Here is a 27245-nt window from a genome sequence, read left to right as displayed (position 1 = left end):
ATAAGTACCTCTTTCTCTTGGGAGTATCTAAAATAAGTCAATATTAAATGCTAATGCTTGCTTCTTCCCTCCCTACCCCTAGCAGTAAAGATAACTGAAGACCTTGCTTAATTACAAAGACTGAGTCAGTCATTGTTGCTTCATGGTAACTACTTACTTAAGAAACACATTCATCTTGGAGAGGAGATAATGAGCAAAATTGGCAATGCTCTAATAAGCTCTAAATTAAGCATACATAATCTTGAACGAAATATAAGAATCAGCAAAAATTTTTTTCTACTTATTGATCATTAGTGTTAATGAGAGCGGCAGCAAGTGGCTTTGTTCCTGTTCACTTAGAAAGTATAAAAACAAGGTAAGCAAGCCATTAGGAACATTAATGTGAGGATTCAGTTTTCATCCTGATAATGGATTACTTTATCTTTCCTAGCCTATTGACCTTGGAAGCCCTCAATGGCTTCATGTTTTCTGGTCTTTGGCTAATTTTCAACCACGTTAGTAACAGACCGTGTGCGAATCACTTTCTGTAGGATCAGGGCCTACTAACAGCAGTAAAACCAAATGAATTCATCTATGTCCAGGAAATATCAGTTACAAGTGAGCATAAGGGACTGTTGTCTGTATGAAGGCATGGAGAGACCCTTATTAATAAGAGTGGAGAAAGTAATCCAAGAAACTTAAGTGTGCTGGTAAGAGGGGCTAAGGCTTTTTGGAGGAGCTCAGATTTTAAGAGACACGTTAAAAACCCGGGAGGAAGGAGATAGCAATCAAAGGCTCAAACCACAAGAACAACACAGACCTCAAACACTAATGCAAGAAAGACGAACTCAAGAGTACTGAGACTTGCTGAAGGGTATTTGAATTTAAGGTTCACAGCGGCAGTAGAATCTCTTGTTTGCGCAGGATCCCTCACTCCTAAAACAGTACCCCCATTCTCCAGGGAAACCGTTCTGGGCTATCACTATCACTCCCACTCAAAGGATGCAAACTAAAAGAATACGAGTCTTCAGGTTTGGACAAGCCATAACTGAAAAGATGAAAACAATTTTCAAAAGAGGTCCTTAAAATATCATCTGCAGTCTACGGGAAGGAGAAGTGCTTCCTGAAAACAGGAGATGGGCAAATGTCTTGGTTTTCAAAAAGGGGAGAAGGTGGGTGATGCCAGTGTGAACAGGGATTTTAGTGTTAATTCTGCATTAAGTATACATACGGGTGGTGTGTGAATTCTCAGAGAGGGAGGAGGAGATCCTTCAAGAAAACCAGCATGAATTAACTAAGAAAAGACAGCCTGATGGGCAGGCTTTGGTTTCTTTTGTGATATGTTTATTAGACTAGTAGATTGGGGTGCTCAGTCATTAAGCTCTGCCTTCAGCTCAGATCATGATCCCAGGGTCCTGGGAAGGAGCCCAGCATCAGGCTCCTTGCTCCACGGGGAGCCGGCTTCTCCCTCTCCCACTCCTCCTGCTTGTGTTCCCTCTCTCGCTGTGTCTCTCTCTGTCAAATACATGGATAAAATCTTAAAAAAAAAAAAAAAGAAGAAGAAGAAGAAGAAGACTAGTAGATCAAAGGAATTCTCTGGACCTAGAGTTTCTGTATTTCTGCAAGGCATTTTTCAAAGACTTCCATGGCATCCTTGTGGAAGAGATGGGAAAACTGGATAGACCATAAGAAAATTTTAGCAGCGTGACCACTCTACCCTAAGAATCCTGATTGATGGATCTTTGTCAAATCTGGCAGATTTTGTTGCAGGTCTGTGTTGAACAGGGATGTTTTCCTAGCATGGTCCTTTTTAAGTAACCTGAATATGGACTGAGTGGACCTGGTTATCAGTACATGGAGAATAAGAAGCTGGGAGGGAGTGTGAATAAATCAGACGGCAAAGCAGGTTGCAAACTGGCACTGTCCCAGGGATGATGTATCAGCCAGTATCTTTTAGAATAAGGCAGGATAAATTCATAAATAAATGTGTAAGTGGTCATCTCTATCAAAATGAAATTTAAATATGACAAGTTTGAGTGTTTTATCCTTGGAACCAAAGTTAAGGGTATAGGGAGAACTGGTGAAATAGCAGCATGTGGGGAAAAAAGGCTCGGGGATTAGAGGGGCCTGAAGGCAGTAAGAGCCAAGAGCATGATGAGGCTACAAAATAGAAGGAAAAAAAATACCCAAAGGAATCTTGGGCTGTTTAAATAGAAATATAGTATTCTGACTGTTCTGTGCTTTTGATAATCAATCTTACCATCTTTTGATTTATTATGTTCAATTCAGGGAAACATATTTCACGAGGGACGTAGACCAACTTCAACTCCTTCCTAGGAGTCATACCATCTAGTGCCATAAATCATGAAATAGGAGCAAAAACTGAAATGAGTAAAGATGGAATAAAGTATTTAGGGGGCAAAAGGATGTCTCTCTTGCAGCATTGAAAGAGATGGATTAGAAGGCGGAATTATGTTTAGTTCTAAGAGGAAAACAGGGATCAATGGATGAAAGTTACAAGGTGATAGATTTCAGATAACATAAAGCAGGTACTACTAATAATTAGGAGACTGGAATTGAAGTAGGTGAGCTCTGGGTTGTTGGAGGTGTTCAGACAAGCGACATGGTGGAGGGGACTCTTCTGCTGCACGAAGGGCTGGACACTCAGAACCTTAGCTCCTTTCAACCACTTGAAGTCTGCCATTGTTTTGGGATTTATTTGTATGTTTTGGTGTTCTCTCTACCCTAAACAGAAACGAGATGTTTCATGAGTTGCATACCAAAAGTCTAGAATTAGCAGGCACAAATTAAGTAGAAGGCCAGTGTCTAGAATTTTCTTTGGTTCTCCATCATAATGCTGAATGCACAAGCACTCAACCAAGAGGCTCTTTTCTTGAAGCTTCTCTGTGTTGCTCATAAAGATGCTCTCTTATTTTATGCCTCATTTATATTCATGATTTAACCTTGAATTGAGGTGATTTCTTTTCTCTTAAATAAAAGTCTTTCCTTTCAACTGCTTTCTTTTTGCTTGTGGGTATCTGCTAATTTGGGCGGAGAATCCTGCATTTTCACAACTACTGAAGAAACTGTATTTCCTTACTGCAATTTCCATCATTGCAAATTCGCATTCAGCAAAAATACTTTTCTAATTCTCATCTTATGCTTTCTCCAACAGGGCTCTGTTTTTTAAGGTACTGAAAGCCTGAAAGCTTTCTAGGGCTCCATCCAAAACAGCATGTCAGGCAGAGTCGGGCTTTAAATCTTGGCTATTCCCTGTACCTTGGTCAGCTTGTTTCATCTTTCATAACCTCAGTTTTCTCATCTGTTAAATGAGGTTAATAATATATGTTTCAGAGGGGCGCCCGGCTGGCTTGCTGAGTCCTGATCTCGGGGTTATAAGTTCGAGCCCCACATTGGGTATAGAGATTACTTTAAAAAAAAGTCTTCAAAAAATATGTTTCAGAAAGTTATTTTGAAGCTGGAATGAAATAGAGGATGCCAAGGAACTGTCATAAAGCACTGGATATAGTAGGTATAAAGTGGCATTTGAATATTATTAATTCTTCAAATAGCAACTTTCCAACAATTCTCAGCTCTCCTTAAAGTAACAGGTCAAATTAGTTTAACACTATAATATTTCTTTCTTTTTTTTTTTTTAAGGTTTTATTTATTTATTGACACAGAATGTGAGAGAGAGAGAGAGTATGTGTGCACGCGCACGCGCGAGTGCAAGCGGGGGAGCAGCAGGCAGAGGAAGTGGGAGGAGCAGGGAGGCCCATTCCAGGTTCGGCCCCAGCACCCCGGGGTCATGACCTGAGCTGAAGGCAGAGGCTTAACCAATGAAGCCACCCAGGCGCCCCTCACCTTATAATATTTCCTTTTTCTTTTTTCTTTTTTAAGATTTTATTTATTTATTTGACAGGCAGAGATCACAAGTAGGCAGAGAGAGAGGAGGAAGTGGGCTTCTTGCTGAGCAGAGAGCCCGATTCGGGGCTCGATCCCAGGACCTTGGGATCATGACCTGAGCCGAAGGCAGAGGCTTTAACCCACTGAGCCACCCAGGTGCCCCTTACCCTATAATATTTCTATTTAAAATATTCTGTGCCAGTTGTCCATTTCTTTCCCTAATCTAATCATTTAGCTACTGCTAAAATGTCCTAACGTCATAATTTTGTACAGATTTGTTGAAACAATAATTGGTGTGATGGCAACCAAGTCCAAGGCGTGTGTTTTTCATTAGCCTAGACCTTTTCTGCTGCCAGCTGTGTGCCTAGGTCTGAAGCTATGGTTTTCCCGGGATGTTTTGCCCAGAGAATAGCAATTGCAGGCTTCTTGGCCTAACCAAGCCCAGGGCACTGATTGTTTCCTTCCTGTGCTTTGCAGAAATTGGCCTTCTCTGTTTGATTTGAAGTCATGAGTCTGGATCACAGTGAGTGGTACACTCTGCTTAATGAATGATTAGTAGAACAGAGAAAAGAACAGACTCAATTATATGCTGGGTTGGTTAACCAGCCTTTCCCCGAACAGTGCCCTGCTCCAGCCTACCTACTCCCGTCCCAGTGGCTCTGCCTGTTGAACCTAGGACCCATATTCTACACTCTTGATTGATTGTAATCTGACCTGGCAGCTTTCTCGAGTACCGCAGCCATCTGCAAGCCGGAATAATGAGGGCTCTGTACACACAGCACGCCGCTGGCCTCCCCGCCTTGTTTCCTCCTTTGTGTCTTCTTGACTGCATGTTCTGTCTCCTGCAGGTGTCAAACTTTGTGTGCTGGCCTTTCACGGCCAAGCTCCTGGGGTTTGCACGGGAGGTGATAAGCCCAAGAAGGAAGGAGAAAGAAAGTGGGGGACAGAGAAATGATAAACAAAGGATCGGATGATGATAAGTGCTTTGCATCTGGGGCTGCAGCCTCGGAATGCTAAGGTTCCTTGAATGACCTGTGTTCTCTTCCTCCTCAGTAACTGAGCACCTGTGGAAGCCTTTCTCAGCCCTTTCCTGTTCTTCCGTGAGACCTCGACATTGCCTAGATCACAGTCCCTTCTCTGACCTGTTGCTGTCCGGGCACTTCCACTAGTCCAGAGACTCCTTGCTAGCAGGGCCATGTTTTTCCATTTTCCGGGTCTCTGAGTCTTGATACGGTCAAGTATAAAGATTGCCCCAAAACCCTCAGTTGATTGAGCGAATGAGCCAGGGGAGAGTTGAAGGCCACCCTGGATTTATTACCTAAATAATACAGAGCCCCCGTGATATCCCAGGGGAGCTAGACAATCCAAAAATAAACACAAAAACTCTGTCAGGTAGTGAGAAGTGCCAAGAGGTGAGGGGAAGGGAGTGACAGCAGGAGACGCACAATAAGTGGATAAACAAAGAAGTCAGGAGGTGATAAACAGCAGGAGAGAAATGCCAGAGAGGGGAAGGGGGGGCTCTTATTTCTGACAGAGTGGTTGGGGAAGGCCTGCCTGGAAAAGTGATATTTGAGCACCGATCTGAAGAAAGTAAGGGAATGAACCAGTGGAATCTGGGGGATAAGCTTTCCAGACAGAACAGAGAGTGCCAAGTCTTCAAGCTTGGTGGGAGGAAACATGGCAACAATAACAGTCTAGGGTACTTGATATTACTCCCAGGTAATTGATCACAATATTCAAAGAATGATTTACAAGCGCCCAAAGGAAATGGGTGGGCTGTAGGAGCTAGGGTGGTGGGGTCACTAAGTACATCACATCAGTCATTAGATTTCCTGTTACGTGTACCTTTACTAATGGTGTTAGGTTGGTTGGTCAAAGTGCTGTGGTGCAAATAGTGTACAGACAGTTCTGCAAGGTATTTGGCAAGGTCTCGGTATTCTTGTGGTCAAGATGGACAGACATCTTATTAGGGGGCTTTGTTCTATTTTTTTATTATTATTGCATGCGTGTAACATAAAATTTGCCATTTTAATCATTTTTAAATATGCAGTTCTGTGGTATTGAGTAAATCCTCGATGTTGTGCAACCATCACCACTATCTGGTTGCAGAACGTTTTCATCGCCTCAAAAGGAAACCCCATATTCCTTAAGCAATCACTCCTCATTCTCCCCTCCCCCAGTCCCCGGCAGCCACTAATCAGCTTTCTGTATCTATGGATCTGCTTCTTCTGGGTATTTCATATGAATGGGATTGTACGATATGCAGCCTTTTTTGTCTGTTTTTTTTTCCCACATAGCATCATGTTTTCAGAGTTCATTCATGTTGTAGCCTGTGTTAGTACATCACTCCTTTTTGTAGCTAAATAATATTCCATTATATAGATAGACCACATTTTGTTTATCCATTCATCAGCTGATGGAAATGTGGAAAATTGTTTCCTCCCTTTGGCTACTGTGAATAGTCCTGCTCTGAACTCTGTGGACAAGTTTTTGTTTGAACACCTGTTTGTAATTGTTTCGTGTCTATACCTAGGGGTAGAATTGCTGGCTTGTGTGGTAACTTCATGTTGAAACTTCGGACGAGCTGCCAAACTGTTTTCTGCAGCAGCTGTGCCATTTTATAATCCCATCAGCGGTATACAAGGATTCCAATATCTCCGCATCCTCACTAACACTTCTTACTTTCTGGTTTCCGGTTTTTGTTTTATTTTATTATTATTATTTTTAAAGATTTTATTTATTTATTTGACAGAGAGAGATCACAAGTAGGCAGAGAGGCAGGCAGAGAGAGAGAGAGGAGGAAGCAGGCTCCCTGCTGAGCAGAGAGCCGGATGTGCGACTCGATCCCAGGACCCTGAGACCATGACCCAAGCCGAAGGCAGCGGCCCAACCCACTGAGCCACCCAGGCGCCCCCGGTTTTTGTTTTAAATAGCCATCCTGGTAGGCATGAAATGGTATCTCAACATGGTTTCGATTTCCATCTTCCTAATGACGACGTTGAGCATTTTTTTAATGCGCTGATTGGCCATTTCTCCATCTTCTTTGGAGAAAGGTCTATTTACGTCCTTTGTATATTTTTAAAAATTATTTGTTTTGGTGATTTATTTTATGTTAGCATAACATTTCATTTAATTCAGCTGCACAGATATCCATTGAGTAATGTGGTATGTCCACCCGTTTGGGCTGATAAATATAAATTGAAGAAATGAAAAGCAGTAAGGGGATGACTTCTAGAAAGGGATGTCCAGGTACAATAATAGTATAGATACTGTAAATCCTGTCCGGTTACGATCGTAGACGTGTTGGTGTTTGACATATAAAAGTTGTTTGGCATAGAAAGTAGTGCAGAGGCTGGATCACCAAGAAGTTACGTGAATAGTGAAGGTTAGGCAAGGATAATTGGATGAAACAAAAATGATGATAATGGTGGTTTTGATTAATGAAATAAAATTGATGATGTGAAGTCTTTTTTTTTCAGTTGTATAGAATATGTTTCCTCTATGCCATTATTATGTTATCATAAAAATTCCTTTTTGTCCAAGCTGGCGTCAGTCTGTATGCCAAGACTTTTCTCCTTTTCTTCTGTGTCTTCACACTCCTAGATCACAGGCCCGCGCCACTGACCTGATTACCTGTCACTTAGCCCTCATCCGCATAGCCATGCTCCTCACAGTACTGGAGTCTCCAGTCGTTTCTGTCACGAAATCTTCAAAATTATAAAAAGTAAGGCATTTCTGTATATGAACAGGGCAATCAGGGACTTCTGTTTCTGTACCTGCCTCCTAAATGTGTTCCAGGCCATTACCATCAGCCCTGGTTGGCAAGATTTAAACATAAATTCATAAATTATGTGACCTATATTTTCTTCTTTTTATGGTTCTTTAGTTTGTCTTGTGGTAGGAACATGATCTTCTACACCATGACTTCTTTCAGTGTTTCCCGGACCTGTCTACTGACTGTCAATAAACACTGCTCACTTCCCCCCATGAGCTCCCTCATCAGAGAACTCTTTTTCCCTTTGACGTTATCTAGGGACATTTTCTTTGTAGGAGTAATGAGTCTTTCAATCGCATACATGGTGATGCTTTCGTTCAGGCATAAGACCTTGCAGACGTTCCTCCCAGAGCTCATTAAAGACAAGCTTCCTCTCGGGGCAGAAATTAGCTGGGCCATAAGTAGGGTTTCTACAGTAAGTCAGAGGTTAGACAAGACACTGTGTTACTAGGAAGAGTCCAGAAAGTAATAACAGGGCCGATCATGTAGCTCTGTGGAGCTCTCAGTGCACTCATACCCAAGACAATATCCCAAGAGGTGATCAGGAGTTGCTTGACTGATTCCTCAGGCCTTGCAGGGCCTGCTCGACTTGGCCTGGGTGATGATCTAACAGAGCAGGAGGTGTTGGCCTCTGCACACCCTCGTCCCCTAGGCAGGTGGCCCTCCAGCACAACCGGACTCTGACTCTGCTGCCTCCTTCATCCACTTTTAAGAACCCTTATGACTGGGGCGCCTGGGTGGCTCAGTGGGTTAAGCCTCTGCCTTCAGCTCAGGTCATGATCTCAGGGTCCTGGGATTGAGCCCCACATCCAGCTCTCTGCTCAGTGGGGAACCTGCTTCCCCACTCTCTCTGCCTACTTGTGATCTCTCTCTCTCTCTCTCTCTGTGTGTCAAATAAATGGGTGGAATCTTAAAAAAAAAAAAAAAAAAAAAGGACCCACATCAGGCTCAACCAGTAACCCAGGATAACCTTCCTATTTTAAAGCCAGCTGATTAGCAACCTTAATTCCCCTTTGCTGTGATATGTAGCATAGTCCCAGGTTCTGAGGATTAGCACACAGATGTCTTCTGGGACCCATTATTCTGCCTTCCACACCTTCCTTGCCATCTTTAGGGCTTGGAAGGATCTTCAGACTGCTGAGAAGGAACCAGGGGATAAAGTCATGGGCAGCTTTATCATCCCACATTTCCTTTCATCGAAGATACACTGCTCTTGGACTTCTGCAGCCTTTGGGCATAAGCCTTGTGATCACCTTATCACTGGTCATTCCAGCTCAGCTTGGTGACTTGCCAACAACCCCAGGGAACATGTATCTCACCCCTGGGTGAACCCTTCTGTGTTCCCAAAAGGTCAGGTTCCCATTAGGTCAGGTGGTGTTTGCCCTACGTTGAGTACCAGCTCCGAAATCCCAAGGCCCCATCAAGTACTATACCTAGTACATAATGCAGTGGTGAAGCAAGCTTATTGAGGAAACAGAGAGGACCAATGAAATATATGACAGACAATACCACACATGCGTTGTATGTGCCCTCCTCCCAACGCTTCTCTTTCCTGTAGGGAAGTGTTTGGGGGAAAGGTACAGTTGGAGTCAGCAGGGTTGGCTCCGGGAGAAGGCCTGTGTTCCTCTGTACTCATGCAGAAGTTGAGAGGGCCAGGAGGCACCCGATGGGGAATGCATCATCAGGAATTAGGAAGACTGGGGGTGGATGGTCACTGGAATGGCCCTGCTGAGTGAGGGTCACCCCAGTCTTGGAATTTGCACAAGGCAACCACCCTCGTCAGCTGAAGTCCTTCCTGTGAGACAGCCTGTCACTAGGTTCCCCGAGGGGAAGAAGTCCCTTCCAGTAGACCATCTGGCTCTCTTGAGCTGGCACATTGATCAGATTTTCAGACAATAGCCAAGCGGATGGGATGCCAGATTCTGAATGAGGATTTTGAAAGATTGCAGCAAGCCTGGAAGATGAGTAAAACCTAATCAGATGTTTATCTGTGATTTTTTTCCTTCTTCTTTTTCTTTTCTTCTTTTTCTCCTCCCAAAGGGTATCTAAATACTCCAACATCACAAGTTCAGAGTGGGTCATATGGGTCACCTTTGGAAAAAACTCAGAGATTTTCTAGGTCAGTTAACACATTAATATAATATAATATAATATAATATATATCTCCAAGATTAACTTTAAGGATCTAGTTTTTCCTTTAAAGTGTAACAAAAGCTGGAAGGAATAAATATCTGCTTAAGAAAAATATACACGAAAATAGTTACTGGTGCCCTTAACAAGAACCCAGAGGCTACCCAAGTAGCCCACCAAGGAATACACTAGAAGTTCCTGAGTGTATTTCCAGTATCCCACAACAGATGAATGTGAAAATCTCAATAGTGTGTCTCCTTCTGAGTTGGCAAACTCAAACCCACCGGTTACCAAACATTTCACTTGAGGTACTGATATCGCTCCTCCACGTTTTTTTTTTTTAAGATTTTATTTCTTTATTTGACAGACAGAGATCACAAGCAGGTAGAGAGGCAGGCAGAGAGAGAGAGGAGGAAGCAGGCTCCCCGCCGAGCAGAGAGCCCGATGCGGGGCTCGATCCCAGGACCCTGGGATCATGACCTGAGCCGAAGGCAGTGGCTTTAACCCACTGAGCCACCCAGGTGCCCCTCTCCTCCACTTTTTAGGAGCAGCTTTCACTAGGAATGTTCCCCTCCAGGTACTATACCTATTGTAATGAATGAGTGGAGTGTGCACATGAGGGTACAATCAAGACACCAAATCAGAAACGGTATTATTCTAGAGTGAACTTCCCCACCATAAATTTTTTAAAACCTCGAAATCCATCAAAATGCTTATATAACATTTTTCATCTTCAGTATCAGGAGAGCACCAAAGAACAAGCCAATTACTTTCTAAAAAATTTATGAAAAAGTAAATCATAGAATTCCATTCAGTTTTAAACTACGTATAATATTTATGAGTCCACAAATTGCAAATGAAAAAATAAGAAAAAGGTAATAAAAGTGATTTGTTTCCAACTGGGAAACATGCATTAGAAAATTCGAATTTGCTCTTGCAATCTTATTCACCAGATTTTCTCCTGGGGGCCTGGACAGTTAGCATTAACACAGATTTTCAGATGAAGAATGCCTCCTCAGGTTTGCATTTTCACAACTGACTACTTTTGACAGTTTTAGCTGATATCAAAGGACCTAACTCTTAGCCAGACCCAGAACAAAATGCATACAGTGACCGAGAAAAATCTATGTCCTTCGTCTGGTTCCGGTTGTTCCCATTTATAACATTCCCATGACTCTAACTTAAGTCTTTTGGCTTGCATTGTTTCTCCAACACCCAAACAGCAGTAGGAGAAAGGGGGCTGTCAAATAAAACAACCAAGAATATTATAATTTCCAAGCGCTAACAGAAAACTCATTTGAATGCTACAGCGGGCATGATTTTAAAGTAATATTTGGTGTTTGAAAACATGAACAAGAATTCTGTGTTATGCGGTAGTATGTGAACTTAACTGATTACTTAAAACTTTTCAGAAGCGCAAATTCACATATCAAAAATCTGTGTCTACCCCTAGCAAAGAGAACAACAGGAATCAGTCCAAAGTCCAGGGTAAAATTTTGGGGCTGTATCTGGATAAGATGACATCTTCATGAGTAACAGAAAAATTCAGGTCAGTACGGGGCAACTGAATGATTCTAAAACAACAGAGCTAATTCTCAGACAGTCTTCAGGTAGGAAACACCAAAATTGCCATCTCTCTTAATCTCAGTATTTCCAATACCTTTTTGTTTCTTAACATTACTTGCAAACCAAAATATTAGTATTTGATAAGTTATAGAAATAAGCACAGCTCAATGAGGGCAATAATCCCCCAAAATATGTTTTTGGAATGCTGACAACAAATAATCAGCTCCTTTAGGTTAAAAAAAATCTGCTTCAAAGAAGATATGAATGCATTTTGAATTAAAAAAAAAAAAAAAGATTTCTAGCCACAATCTAAAAACCGAGAGTAAAGATGAAAAAGTCCCAAAGAAAAATGTCGACAAAAACATTACATCTTGGGGTGCCTGGGTGGCTCAGTGGGTTAAACCCTCTGCCTTGGGCTCAGGTCATGATCCCAGAGTCCTGGGATCGAGCCCCAAGTTGGGCTCTCAGCTCCATGGGGAGCCTGCTTCCTCCTCTCTCTCTCTGCCTGCCTCTTGTGATCTCTGTCAAATAAATAAATAAAATCTTAAAAAAAATTACATCTTCCTGCTTCTTCAAGATAATATCATATGAATTTAGCACAGGAAAACAGGTGAATAAATACATTTCTTTTACATTTTACCTTCTACAATCTGTCCTGAAGCCTCACAATCTGGAACACTGACACCATTTTTAATTAATACATGAACGTCTCCATATTATTATTATCAAGAATAAAAATGTTGGACTATAGGTCGAGCCAAGCCTGTACAGAATGTTCTGGTAGGGATTGAGGACTAAAACAGGACTTGTTTATATATTTTAGAAAGTCTGATTATACTGAGGTGGTCAAATACGCAGTTACTAGCAAATTCACCTTCTCTCTGGGGGCTTCACTGATTTCTAGTGTCTCTTTTCTACCCACCCACTCCCTTTGCCTCAAACTAATTTAAGTGTTTGCAAATTCCTCTCTCTTCAGTTTGCATGCCCTTGGGTTCAGGGAGCCTAGACAGACGTGCTTCCATATCTGGCCTGCCCTCTCAGTCACACAATTAGGATCAGCACTTTTTCCTGTTTTATTTTGTTTTTTGTTTTTGTTTTTGTTTTTTTCCTAAGAAGCAGTTTGCCCCTTTACACTTCCAGACTCTATAAGGAAACACCCACTTTATCTTGACCACTCAGACCAAAAGATAAATGATCCCAAATGAGAAATGAAATAGTGTGTTTTATGTAAGGTCAGAGGCCAGTGGGTTAAGAGAAAACAACTCTGGAAGTTCAAGTCCTCATTTGTGGTTATTATGGCTTAGACATTTTAAGAAATCATTTTGATTTTCTTGAAAAGTAAATATGAGGGGTGTCTGGCTGGCTCAGTCGGTGGAGCAGGTGACTCTTGATCTCCTCAGGGTTGTGAGTTCGAGCCCCATGTTGCATGGAGCGATTACATAAAAACAGCAATCTTAAAAAAAAAATGAAACCAAAAGAAAGTTAACTATGTGGTTAAGGTGATTCCCTCCTATAGAGACTTAAAACTTCTAATCTTGTTTTTAAGGAAATGCTTTAAAATTCCTTACAGTATGAATAATAGAATTCCAACCAGTAAAAAGGTCCAAATTGTAGAGAAAAGAAAAAAGATTGCAATTCTACTGAGAATGAAGCCCTACTTTTCTGTGAAGAAAAGTACAAGGTGGCCAGCCCTGACTCAGCACAGATGGGACAATAATAGCTTCAATCGAATTCTTCTGCTGCAGGATTATACATTTCATTAGGGATTTAGATTCAGAGAGAGAGAGAGAGAGAGCGCTGTACATTTTTGCTCATTCTTATTCTCACAATAATAATATCCTCTCCTTGAGCTAGTCAGTTTTATCTAAAGTTCTCTACAGCTAAGACTGCTAGAAGCTATAATATCCAACAGAATCTTTTGTATGTTGCAAAGTAATGGCCAAGGAATATTATTCTTCATGTTGCAACCCCAGTGATCTCCCCTTTTTAAATATCATTTTATTTAAATTATAGGACAGAAAAAAAATGTAGAATTTCCATTATCCCTAATCTGTGACCCATGTCATATTGCTTTTATCTCAATGAAGACTTGTTTCCACAACACATAGTTTTAACATGAAATCCTACATAATGAGGCATGAATGATTATTCATGATAAACCGTCAAAAAACCCACCCACAACCCATTGATGTTGGTGCACTAATTAATTACTTGAGCATCTCCTGTGTAAAACCATAGAATTATTTCTAATATTTGCTTGAATAGATCATTTTTCTTGTGAAGGACCCACTAAAAGAGTCAAATAGAGTCAGCAGGGTATGAATCTATGCCTGTCTTCATTATGATAATGGTATACTTTTCTCTCAAGAAATTAAAGCTCGTGGCATCCATCCCATAACCCTCTTGTGATGGTGTTTGGAGATGTTTTCCCCCTTTGGCGATCAAGAGGCTTTTGTCCGTCGCTGGTTAAGGGCTGTCCCAGGCAATAAGAAATCCCCGGGGCTTCCCAGACAGCTGTGGATGGGCCGAGCTGGCTCCAGAAGAGCCGGTAGTGGCAGGTGAACCTGTGGCGGGGCGGTGGGGGGGGGGGCGGGGGAGGACATAGGGGCAGGACATTCGTGGTGTGTGCTGAGAAGTCAAACGTCACACACAGGCTCAGAGACAGAGTCCAGAGCAGGCGTCTGGGATCGGGTTTGTTAAGTTGGTCCCAGGCCGGTCATAAACATTTTGCATGAGAAGCATCCTAGGTGAACTGACTGCGTTTCCTTTCATACTGTGTACTGGCGCCACTATTAGCTATTTTTAGATGTTGAGATTGAAGTGCTGTCCGGCCTCTGCTATGTTTCATGGAATTTATTGATATGGTTTGGGAGGCGAGTGTATTCTAGTACAATTTGTTCTAACCTTGAGTTTTCACGAGACTCATCCAAGGAGCTTTGAAGGAAAATGCTGAGGCCTGGGCCCCACCCTTTTAAAATAAGCCTGTCTTGGAGTGGCACCTAAGTCGTGTGTGTGTGTGTGTGGTAACTCCAGATGATTTTTATTACAGCCAAAATGGAAATCAATAGGTAATGAAGAAAACGGCTTTGGAAAAACTTTAAAATCAGATGGCCTTGGATGTAGATTTGTACCTCTTCACTAAGCAGCTGCACAACTCTCCACAGTTACCCACCTTCTCTGGGCTCATTTCCTTCTTTGTAAAACAGGGAGACTAGATCTATCTCACAGACTTCTTTGAGAATGAAATGGATGCAAAAAAAAAAAAAAAAAAGTCTACTCTTGTGCCAGTACATGGTTGGTGCTTAATAAATATTAGTTCTCACCTCCCCAGTACCCTCTGACTTGGCTCTGAGAAGTGCTACTGTGTCTCCATGAGTTGGAAAATGAAAACGAAGTGTTCATTTGTAGGTGGAGAGGGTGAAAGCTATGAGAACAAAGGGAGGAGGGCGGCTCAGAATGTTGGGCGGCTCAGAATGTTACACTGTCAGAAGGTAGGAAAGGGAATGTAACAAGCGAACAAACAACTGGCTGAAAATGGAAACAAAACCACTAACATGCTAAAATACAGTTATGCAAAGACTTGGTTTGGAACAGGTCAAGGATGGTCTGAGAGCCAGTCCCTGTCGGGGATGAGCGGATACTGTGGGGTCAGGCCTCATGGAGCTTCTGTGGGGAGTGGAAGCGTCAAGGGCAGAGCCATTATCAACTAAGCTAAGTTCAAACAGAGACTAGGGTCAATGTGACAGACTTTTCGACTGCTTCTTGCAACAAGTGGCAGCCACCAATATTTACGAGGGAGCCGTTACAACACCCTTGCTTAGGCGAAGTACCCTCCTCTGGGTTTCTTATGTTGCCTTTAAATGAGATTTTGATTTTACATGCAAAGTAAGTATTTATGGGGACGCCTGGGTGGCTCAGTGGGTTAAGCCGCTGCCTTTGGCTCGGGTCATGGTCCCGGGGTCATGGGATCGAGTCCCACATCGGGCTCCTTGCTCGGCGGGGAACCTGCTTCTCTCGCTGCCCTTGCCTGCCTCTGCCTACTTGTGTGTACTCGCTTACTCTCTCTCTCTCTGGCAAATAAAATCTTTAAAAAAGAAAAAAAAAGTATTTATGAATTGGGTAGAAGCCTGTGCTCTTCTGTTGGGCAGGGCTATTGCTACTTGATCAGCAATGCCTGGTTCAGAGCGAAAATAGAGCCATTATCAACTAAGCTAAGTTCAAACAGAGACTAGGGTCAATGTGACAGACTTTACGACTGCTTCTTGCAACAAGTAAGTGGCAGCCTTAATGCCTTCCCCTTTTGTTTCAGGAATGCTGAGTTTGTCCAATTAGAGAAGAGTCTAATGTCGGGAGAGACAAAATCTGCACCCGTTTTGCTTCCATAAAGAATGCCTGTCTTGAAATAGTTGTGACCCGACGTGGGAAGGCAGAGCAAAGAGTCACAAGGAAATGGGGTCTGGGACCCTTGCTGTGGGAGCCTGTCAGTTACCTGAGCCAGTTCTGAGTTAGGTTTTCTGCAGCTTGCAAGTCAGAGTGTCCAAGTGGATATGATTATTGTTGAGGCAAGCTCACATTACACAGTTCCCCACTCGGTCACGGAAGACCGGGCCTTGGACCTGGAACACTTCCTTACCAAGGGGTTAGGAGCCCACGCAGCCTGTGCTGGGCTGACTGCCTTGTGTGGGAGTGTCTTTCCGTGTTTCATGCTCAGTGAACAGTCCTTCACTCTGCTTAAACCTGTACGTCAATGGCCCACAGGTTCACACCTAACTTGCAGTATTTCAGACTTCATGGGGAGTGGTCAGAGTTCTGCTGTCACACGAGAGGGGTGTGCCTAGGCCAACTGCCCTGCACTGGCTGCCCAGGGGACCTGCTGGCCATAGGGGACCAACCCCCACTATCAACACTGGTCTTCTCTGTGTTTTTCCCGTGTAAGCCCAACATCTTTCCATACAGTGCTTGACCGTGTTGTGTTTTCCCTGGCAATTCTGATGGCATCATGAAATGGGAAGAAGTGTTTAGAGTCCTATGATAGCTGGTAAGCAGTGTTCTGCGCCGCACCCCCACCCCGGGATTGACAGCTGGTATGCGACATTCTGCTCGACAGTGCTATATCGTCATATTTTGCACAGAAGTATAGCGAGTGCCTTAGATTTAGATAAGCAGAATGGTGATCAAATTCCTTGGCATCAGTAGTTATGTTCATTGGAACTTTTGAAAACAGATCATAAAGCAACCAAGAAGGAGTTTAGATAAAAAGGGATCTGTTAGAAGGATCTTGGGATAATTCATCGCACCGTTTTCTCAGTGGGACAGTGATATGGTTGGCGGAAAGATGCCATAGACAGAGTTAAAGGAATGTGTTTCCACTGATGTCAAAAGATACAGAAACTTAGCTTCATGCACCTTAACTGCATCTTGTGCAGGAGCAGATGTGGCCGGCGTCCGCGCGCCCTCCAAGATCCATTTATGGCCCATGGGCACAGAGCGACAATGTTACTGGGTAGAAGAAACACTCACCTGCCTCTTCTGTGGAGGTCTTTTTACTCTCTTAGCCCCTTTTAGTCATACCAGGGAGCCTGGCTACCTGCTTGCCTACTTGCCAGATATAAGAAATGGACACAAAACAGTTCCTCATTTGCCATGAGATTGGTGACAGCAGATGTTCATTTACCACAAGTTTCTGGTTCGGAGACTTCAGACCTGCTTGAGGTTGTCTTAGCTCAGGCAGCTGTCGGAGAATACCATGGGCTTAGTGGCCAGAGCAGCAGTTCTGTCTCACAGTTGTGGAGGCCGGGAAGCAGGAACTTCAGGGGCGGCATGGTCGGGTTCTGGTGAGAGCACTCTTCCCAGTTTCTAGATGGCCATCTTCTTGGTGTGTCCTCGCACCGGCAGAGTGCAGGGAGAGGGAGCAAGCTTGGTCATGTCTCTTTGGAAGGCACTAGTCCCGCTCATGCAGCTCTGGCCGGACTTACTTTCCAGAGATCTTACCTCCTCGTACCCTCACACCAGGAGCAGGGATCTCAACACAAGTTTTGTGGGGACACAAAGTTCAGTCTATAACATGGATTGCGGAGTGGTGGGGTGGTGATGGGAGCTGGGAGGAGGGTATTGTGATTAGCAGCACCGTTTGTGCAGGGAAGACAGGCCTCCAGAAGAAAGAATGGGTTGTGGCAGAAGGTGGGGTAGTGGCCACATATGATAAATAGATCCCAGCACAACAGCAAACAATAAACCTCCAAAATCCAAATAACCTTCATCGCCAATGCCACTGACCCTGTTCAGGAGCAGATGTCATCCCTGAGAGCCTCATTTTTTAAAGAACGGTGCCCAGCAGAGTTGTTTTTCTAATCTTGTTCGGTCCTAACAAATATTACCGAGCTCCTGTCCCTTCAAGGAAACATGTACCAGCAGAGGGTGACCGTACAGTTCCATTTCTCTAAAATATCTAGAATAGGCAAGATCCTGGAGACAGAAGGTAGATTGGTGGTTGCCAGGGACTGGGGGGTGGGGGGAAAGTGCAGGTGATAGCTTAAAGATACGGAGTTTCTTTCTGAGGTGATGCAGATATTCCAAAAGTCTGTTGATGGTTGCACAACTTTGTTGACATACTCAAAATGATTGGCTCGTACACTTTAAATGGATGAATTATATGGTATGTGAATTGTGTCTCAATACCACTGTTTAAAAAAAGAAAAATTAAAACAGAGAGCTGAATGGTTTCCTAGGAAAGAAGCTTAGAAATTGGCAAAACAAGGAGAGCAGACGGACATTCCTTCAGCAAACCAGACCTACAACTGAAGTCTGTGGGTGGGGACAAGGTCAGTATTTAACTCAGAGCTATTCTAAGTGTGGGCTCCCCACCCGCAGCTGAGTATCCTGGGAGCTCAACAGAAACGTAAATTCTTAGGTCCTACCTCAAACTACCAAATCGGATTCCCTGGGGAATCACTAACCTCAAGGAAGCATGAATTTAATTCATTGTCATTTTTAATAAACAGGAACTCCTTTCCTAACAGTATGCAAAGTGCTACCAACTGTGCTTCCCAAACTGTGGGTCAAATAAGATGTAAAAGCAGCAATAACATGCTTTAAAAAAAAAAAAATCACTTGGGGGCCCCTGGCTGGCTCAGTTGGAAAAGCGTGAGACCCTTAATCTCTGGGTCGTGAGTTCAAGCCCCACATTGGGTGTAAAGATTGCTTAAGTAAATAAATAAATCAAAACTTTCAAAAAAAAAAAAAAGAGGTACTTAGACAAAAGAACCTGATTTCTGTACTTCGCAGATAATGATACCAACATAGCAGGGCTTATTAACAACCAGTGGTTACTTGCAATGAAGACAGTTTATTTGCTGGAAGCTGCTGAAGCGGTTAAGTAGACTGATGTGCCTTGAAGCTGCAGGTATTTTCTCCATGACCTGCTGGAAAGATACCTCTATCATTTTTCTCCACCGCAGATGCTGAAATTGGTGTGAATGCCATGAAAGCCGAGATGCAGGTGGAAATTCAGAGATAATTTTGTCATCCTGAAAGGCAATTACTTGCTCCAATGCCACATTTCCAGATCCAAGGTCTGAGGACAAATTTATCTCCCGTAATCACATGAAGCAATGTAAGTGCCGCACACTTATTAGAGCAAGAAAAAAACAATCTTAAGGTTGCTTCTGAAAATATTCAGAAATTAGCCTCTTTAAGCCGTGCCCAAGAGCGTGGTGGGCGAGCCTTGGTCAGTGAACTGGCACCGTCGCTTTAACTCTAACCTTTAACTCTAACCATTAACTCTAGGAGGTAAATTTTGACCTTGGTCAGTTACTGTTAGGAAGGAAACTTAGATCGGTGGCAACATCCCCAGAAACAGAAATCCACGCTGGCCGTGCTGGCCGGCACGAGCCTGTTCTGACTTCACTTGAAAGTGAATGTCCGTTTGGTACAAAATTGCAGTCCAGCCGCTGTCTGAGCCCAGATGTTTCTGTAGTTACAGGAAAATGTCACACTTTTTTTTTTTAACCAATTTTTAAAAATAAACATATAATGTATGAAAATGTCACACTTTTAAAATAATGACAACCGTAACTTTTCATAATAAAATTGTAATATTTTAGAATGAAATGTATATATGGAAGTTCATTCTAGGATAAAATACAGTTGACCCTTGAACAAAAAGAGGGCTAGGGTCCCAACCCCATTTGCCATTAAAAATCCTTGTATAGGGGTGCCTGGGTGGCTCAGTGGGTTAGAGCCTCTGCCTTCGGCTCAGGTCATGATCCCAGGGTCCTGGGATCAAGCCCCGCATCGGGCTCTCTGCTCCGCAGGGAGCCTGCTTCCTCCTCTCTCTCTGCCTGCCTCTCTGCCTACTTGTGATCTCTGTCTGTCAAATAAATAAATAAAATCTTAAAAAAAAAAAAAAGAATATCGCGTAAGGTGAGGCATTAAAAAAAAAAAAATCTATGTATAACTTTTGACTACCCCCAACCTTAACAGACTACTTTTGATCCAAAGCCTTACTGATAGCATGAAGTCAATTATCATGTATTTTATATGTTCTGTGTATTATGTGCTATCTTCTTAAAATACCTAACCCTTTCTTTCTCTCTTTCCCTCCCTTTGTTCCTTCCTTCCTTCCCTCTCTTTCTCTCTTTCTTTCTTTCTTTCTTTTTGGTATTTCCAGGCTATGCATTTTGTCTGTAAGTTTTTTTCCAAATTGTGGCAAATCTGTAAAAACTTTCCAACATATTTACAGAACCAAAACTGCTTATAAGTGGACCCATGCAGTTCAAAGCTGTGGTTTTCAAGATCAGCTGTATTTGTTTCTGGCCTTGGCTCAACCCACAGGGCTCTTGGCTAAAATGTGTGCTGCTTTGTGCACCCCTGGGTTACAGTGGGCAAAACTTAAAATTAACATTGGTCATCTAGATTTTGAAAACAATTTCTTGGCCTCGTGTCCAACTCCACATCCTCTCGTGTCCTGTTCAGTTCTCCCTCTCTCCTGTCTCACCTCTACCTCCCAGTTTAGTGAGGGCCTTTATTCACAGAGCTAAGGCCTTATAGTAAGTTCTGAAACCCAGAGCAGGGGCGCCTGGGTGGCTCAGTCATGAAGCATCTGCCTTTGGCTCAGATCAGTATCCCAGTGTCTTGGGATGGAGTCCTGCATCGGGCTCCTGCTTAGCGGGAAGCCTGCTTCTCCCTTTCCCACTCCCTGTGCCGTGTTCCCTCCTTTGCTGTGTCTTTCTCTGTCAAATAAATAAATAAAATCTTAAAAAAAAAAAAAAAGAAAGAAAGAAAGAAAAGAAACCTAGAACAGCTCCTTCCCCAGACTCTTACAGAGACAAATGTATGTATTAGCAGGTATATGTACTATAGTTTATATATAATTTATATAACATATATGCAAATAATAGATATACTAAGTATTAAACTAAAAAAAAAGTCCAATGAGTGGAAATAAGGGGTACATGGTATAATTCTTTATACCATCTTTATGATTTTTCTGTAAATCTAAGTTTACTCCAAAGTAAGAAAAAAAATTAAATGGATGGAAGACTAATACATCGGAAAATACAACAATCCCGCCAGCAAGACCCCTCTCTGTGCTAATGAAAATTCGTGCTGCATATAGTCTGCACAAGAGACTATGAAATTAGGACAAAATCTCACAGACACAGAGCAAAGCAGAAAGAAGAACAATGACTTCTCCTATCTCCTGAGGAGACAGAGGGCTTAGTACCTCTCTCGAGAGCCCCTTCAACTAATTCCAGCGATACACACATTTACATATCTAGAGGCTATTTGGCCCTCAACTTTAGAGATAACTCCATCATCAAAATTGGGGACTGGAGAGACTTATCTCTATTCTAAAGGTTAGAGTAAGGACTCTGATTTATGATGTTGCTGTGTCTTAGAAACATTGTGAGAGAAGGGTCAGGAGTGGGAGAGAACAGTCTCTTTGCCCTCTGTCAACAGAGAAATGATTTTTTTAAAAAAGATTTTATTTATTTATTTGACAGACAGAGATCACAAGTAGGCAGAGAGGCGGGCAGAGAGACAGGGGAAGCAGGCTCCCTGCTGAGCAGAGAGCCTGATGTGGGTCTCTATCCCAGGACCCTGGGATCATGACCTGAGCCGAAGGTAGGGGTGCCCCTAGAGAAGTTTTTTTTATTTACTCTCACAATACCTAGCGCAGAAGATGTGCCTCCAAGAGAACTAACATTCTGCTGGTGAGTATGTGAATTGGTAAACCCCTCTGGAAAACAATTCGGCATCCCCTAGAAAAGCAAAGGTGCACATGCCCCATGGCCTTACCGGTATACTCTGAAGAAACTCTGGTCTGTGTGTACCAGGAGCATAAAAAATTCCACCACAGCTTTATTCAAAATAGCAGGAAACTGGAAACAACCCAATAGTCCGTTGACAGAATGACGACTACATGGCAATATATTCACATCATAGGATACTGCAGAGCAGTCATCGTTATTGAACTAGAATTTCACCTAGCAAGATGGCCGAATCTCACAAGGATACTAAGGAGTAAAGAAAGTCCTAGAATACAGAGGATGAACACACACACAGCATTCAAAAGCAAGCAACTCGAAACAGATATTCTTCAGGGCTACATGATCAGTGTGGTGAAACTATTAAGAAAAGCAAGGGAGGGGCACCTGGGTGGCTCGGTTGGTTAAACCTCTGCCTTCAGCTCAGGTCATGATCCCAGGGTCCTGGGATCAAGCCCCACATCGGGCTCTCTGCTCAGCAGGAAGCCTGCTCCCCCCCACCCCCGCCTGCCTCTCTGCCTACTTGTGATCTCTTTCTGTCAAATAAATAAATAAAATCTTTAAAAAAAAAAAAAAAAGAAAGAAAAGCAAGGGAGTAGAACAATTAACAAAATTCAACACAGTCGTTTACTGCTGGGGGTAATACAGTCTTTGAAAAGATGAAGTAACTCATGGTAGGTAGTTTTGTTTTAATGGCCGGTAGAGATGGCAAAAGCCCAGGGAGAGCTGAGTGCTGGCAGGATTTCCAGAGCACAACCCCTTGGAAGGCACTGAGACTTCATTTGGCCCTTTGAAGGGAGGAATCACATAGTTTTTCAAACCTGGAATGAATATGAGTTCTTTGCCCTGCCCCCTCCTTTTGCAGATGAAGAAATTGAGATACAGGGAAGTACCTTTCTTAAATTTTTTTTGCTTTTAAAAGATTTAAAAAAATTTTTTAAAAAGTAATTTCTACACCCAGCATGGGACTCTCAGGCTCACAATCCTGAGGTCAAGAGTCCGACGCACCACCAGCTGAGCCAGCCAGGAGCCCCAGGATATACCTTTAAAAAAAAAAAAAGAAAAAGAAAAAGGCTTTTAAAAATGCTTAATATATTCTCCACATTGTCAGACCAATTGCAAGATGGAAAATTGGAGTGAAAAGCTCTTTTGAGAAGAGCCTTTTAGGTGCTGAACAATGTAGCTGGGCATATGTCAGGTTGCAATTCTCTTTTTCTTGGTCTTTGTACCGAGCTCTTTGCTCAGTATATTTGCCTAGCCCTATTCAAGGGGCCCTGAATGGGTTCATGAGCTATTAGTCATCCCGCATGACAGGTAGCTGTGAGTGGACAGGTAACCTCAGTCTTCTCGGCTTCCCCTCTGTCTGGGATAGCGTCCTGTCCATGGTGCTCTAAAACTCCCAGGTCATCAGCCTAGCACACCCACAGAGGGCCAGATGCTAGAAACATGATGTATCATTCACATCATTGTTTTTGTTTTTTGTTGGAAAGATTTTACTTGTTTATTTGACAGAGAGAGAGAGAGAGAGAGAGAGAGAGAGAGAGAGAGAACAGCAGGGGAAGCAGGAAAGGGAGAAGCAGGCTCCCTGCTGACCAGAGAGCCCCAGGCAAAGGCAGATGCTTAACTGCTTAACCAACTGAGCCACCCTGGCGGCCCTCGCTTCATCTTTTTTTTTTTTTTTTTTAAGATTTTATTTATTTGAGAGAGAGAGACAGCGAGAAAGGGAACACAAGCAGGGGGAGTTAGAGAGGGAGAAGCAGGCTTCCCACCATTCAGGGAGCCCTATGCAAGGCTCAATGTGGGGCTCGATGTGGGGTTCGATGTGGGGCTTGATCCCAGGACCCTGGGATCATGATCGGAGCCAAAGGCAGAGGCTTAACAACTGAGCCACCCAGGCGCTCTCCTCACTTCATCTTGAGAAAGCTACTCCCATTCATGGTACAATTCACGTAACTACTTGGGAATTTTAATCTCCCCTCAACATTGGAGGCTGGTCATCCTCAGGTTCCAGCTCAGAGCTGCCTGACTTCAAAGTATGTGCTGCTTTTACTTACTATAACCTACTGACTGTGTTATCTTTGCCACTCTATTTAATTCTGTTTGATTCCTGGCTTTCCCCCGTCATGAAATTATAATTTACCTATTTATTTATAGTCCTTCATTCATGATATTAGTACTTCACTGGAAGTAAGTTTGCCAGATTAAATGTTCTGCCGTATTTGGGACAGGTTTATACTGAAAAATGATTTCAAGTTTACCTGAAATTCAGATTTAACTGAGCATCCTCTATTTTGAATTTGCTAAATTTGGCAACCCTAACCCAAAGCCTTTGAGAAAACACTTTTTTATTTCCAGCGAGGCTTTCCTCCTCATGAAAGATGGAGAAACATAGGAGATATGTTGGCCGTCGAGTAAAGACCTTAAAGAAGTCTTCTCAAGTGCTAACTAGGGGTGCTCATGTCCCCCCCCCCCGACATTTGGCAGTGTGTGGAGACATTTTTGGTTACCCTAATTGGGTTTGCTGCTGGCATCTAGTGGGTAGAGCCCAGGGATGCTGTTAAACTTTCTCCAGTGCACAGGACACACCCCCCCCCAACACCCGCCCCGCCAACAACAAAGAATTATTTTGTCCAAAATGCCAATAGTACCAAGGCTGAGAAACCCTTTCCATGAAGAATCACTCAGCTAAGCTGGTATAAATCCAGGAAAACCATATATATTTATGGTTGGGTTTTTTTTTTTTTTAAGATTTTATTTATTTATTTGACAGAGAGCTCACAAGTAGGCAGAGAGGCAGGCAGAGAGAGAGGAGGAAGCAGGCTCCCCGCTGAGCGGAGAGCCTGATGTGGGGCTCGATCCCAGGACCCTGAGATCATGACCTGAGCTGAAGGCAGAGGCTTTAACCCACTGAGCCACCCAGGCAGCTCCTACTTATGGGGTTTTTAATCCCTTTGAGGCTACCCATATATTTCTAAATAGGGCCTGGCCTTCTTTTAGTTCCCAGAAAATTAATGCTAAAGCCATTTCTTTACCTGAACTAGTTAACTCACAGTTATGGTTGCTGGTGGCAGCAGAAGTAGACTCAGATTCTTAATGTACTTGAGCATATATTAGAAAGACTTTTGATGTTAGATTTGTACTCTTAATTATGCTTATTGAATAATGTTCTTGATTTGAACTAGGGGCAGGGTTAGAAATGAAGTGGTCGGGGCGCCTGGGTGGCTCAGTGGGTTACGCCGCTGCCTTCAGCTCGGGTCATGATCTCAGGGTCCTGGGATCGAGTCCCGCATCGGGCTCTCTGCTCTGCGGGGAGCCTGCTTCCTCCTCCTCTCTCTCTCTCTGCCTGCCTCTCTGCCTATTTGTGATCTCTCTCTGTCAAATAAATAAATAAAATCTTTAAAATAAAAATAAAAAAAATTTAAAAAAAAAAAAAAAAGAAATGAAGTGGTCTTGGGAAACAGTCTCAATATTAGGCTGAAATATGTGATGGTCGAAATCGATCAAACACTGGCACTTTCATGTGGTTCGACCTGATGTGGGGTGTGCAGTAAGACTGCACGTGATGGGAATGCACTGTAATCCAACTAAGGGAGTCAGTTAGAGCTTTTTTTTTTTTTTCTTTTAAGGTTTTGTTTATTTATTTGAGACAAAGGGAGAGACAGAGTGAGCAAGCACAAGCAGGGTAGGGTGGGGGAAGGGAGAGGGAGAAGCAGACTCCTTGCTGAGCAGGGAGCCCGATGTAGGGCTCCATTCCAGGACCCTGGGATCACGACCCGAGCCAAAGGCAGATGCTTAACCAGCTGAGCCACGCAGGGACCCCTTTGCTTTACTTACCAATGGCACGTGGGAAACTTGTCTTTCTGCTGTTTGCTGCGCCAGCCCTCTTCTCCTTTATCTGCTTTCGTGCTTTTCACTGGCATGTAAGTTTCAGTGAAACTTAGACCCCCAGGTGCACAAAATGTGCCCAAGGCTTGAATAGCAAGTAAATCAACCAGGAAAGAGAATTCTAACTTTAATTTGTAGTCTTCAAAATTTGGGTCCAGATTTAGCTCAGGGCCCTGAAGTGAAGAAGAAATAGCATATTTTCAGTCTATTCCTTGTCAAGAGCCCCTAGAGGAAAGGGGCATAAGAGAAATGCTAGCTGCTCCTTGTTCAACATCCTCAAACATAAATATTAGCTATATTTTGGCGTAATAGATTTAGAGAAAAAAAAAAAACTTCTTTGTTTAAAAAAAAGACTAAGGACAACATATACTAAAATGGTTTGAATTTCACAGATGATACCCTACTAATATTTTTAGTTTAGCACCATCTGTTTATCTGAAATTAAATTTCTGGCAAATGGTCACGCCAGGAGATGCTGTTTTTATTTTTGTGTGCAGCTGAAACACAGAATAATAAAAATCTGCTTGAGTTGAAGAAATATGTTCATAAAATGTTTCTTTTTTAATCCGAGTTGGCTGAGAAAATGACTTTTTAATCTAGTGGCAGCTGCTTTCATTTGGCTGGTTTTCAGTCTCAATAGTTTATGTTGGAGACAGATCATTTGTTTTATATTTGGATGCAGGATACCAAACAGTGCCTTTTGAGGTACGAGGAGGACCCAGATATGCAAATGTTAGCCTACCTTTCTGTTTATTTCTTTTCTTCTTAGACCGACACGAATGGCATGCCAGTAGGTCTGTAAATTAAAAGCCCAAGTGGCAAATTGCATACCACCCGGTTGCCGTGTTATTTTTATTCGACTCCAAGAAAGTCGCATCCTACACATTAATTGGCATTTGTTTACAGCAGGGGGAAATGATGGCTTTTGAAAATATGACTCAGTGGAAACCCTTCTCGTCACACTGGCTTGCAAATAGAATCCTTGCATTCCCTTTGGGTTCTGTGGGTGATTCCACTGGGAGCCCCATTCTTCCCAACAGAGTGTTAATTAAAGAAAGCCACCTCTTGGCACGTCTCTTGCTCCAGCTACACTGCCGAATCCTCCCGCGGCCTCTTTAATCAACAACATGTGTTCCATGTCTAGTTTTTGTGTGAGGCTGCAGCTACTGCCCTGATTTCAAAGGTGGTGGCAAGGACAGAGGGCTTTTCCTGCCTTCCTTCCAAGTCAGGGCAGGTAACTGTACGTTAGAGACGCCCCTAATACCTGCTGTTGACTTGCCATTAACCGAAACTTCCTAAGAAAAGCACGAATTGCGTGGAAGAAACGGATCTGGCCAGTCTGCCTCTTTGTGCCCGGGTTTCTTTCTGTTTATTTAATAAACCTGCTTGTCTTATTGGACGGTGTTAAGTTAATTTTGTGTACCCGTTTCTCTTAGTACTGAAAAGACAGTGCGTTATTTTGAAGTGTAGAGGCTGGTCTTCAATGATAAACTCATTACCCAGAAAAGTGAAGTGCATTTTAAAGAAAACTGATGTATGGGTCAGCTCGGGCTACTGTAACAAAACACCGCGGACTGGGGGGGCTTAAATGATAGCAGTTTATTTCTCACAGTTCTGAAGGCCGGGAGGAAGTCCAAGATCAAGGTGCTGGATCCTAGCGAGTGCTCTCTTTCCTGGCTTCCAGATGGTAGCCTTCTTGCTGTGTCCTCACAGGACAGACGGTGGTTGGGCTGGGT

At 43.0% G+C, this 27245-nt stretch overlaps 1 protein-coding gene across 7 annotated transcripts in view; it reads left to right on the top strand.

Annotated features, from left to right (window-relative positions):
• GRPR (gastrin releasing peptide receptor) overlaps positions 1 to 27245 on the top strand; it is a 276159-nt gene that overhangs the window by 13336 nt on the left and 235578 nt on the right. Inside the window, exon 3 of one of the 7 annotated variants that reach the window (XM_082717029.1) lies at positions 18814 to 18968. The exons of the other annotated variants lie outside the window; for them this stretch is intronic. The gene's annotated coding sequence lies outside the window, so the exon portion shown is untranslated. The remainder of the gene's footprint in view (positions 1 to 18813; positions 18969 to 27245) is intronic. 7 annotated transcript variants of the gene reach the window in all.

Source organism: Mustela nivalis (assembly GCF_964662115.1).
Source record: "Mustela nivalis genome assembly, chromosome: X".
NCBI classification, from domain to species: Eukaryota; Metazoa; Chordata; class Mammalia; order Carnivora; family Mustelidae; genus Mustela; species Mustela nivalis.
The sequence above is the reverse complement of the archived record's forward strand: the minus strand, read 5'-3'. Positions and strand labels throughout refer to the sequence as shown.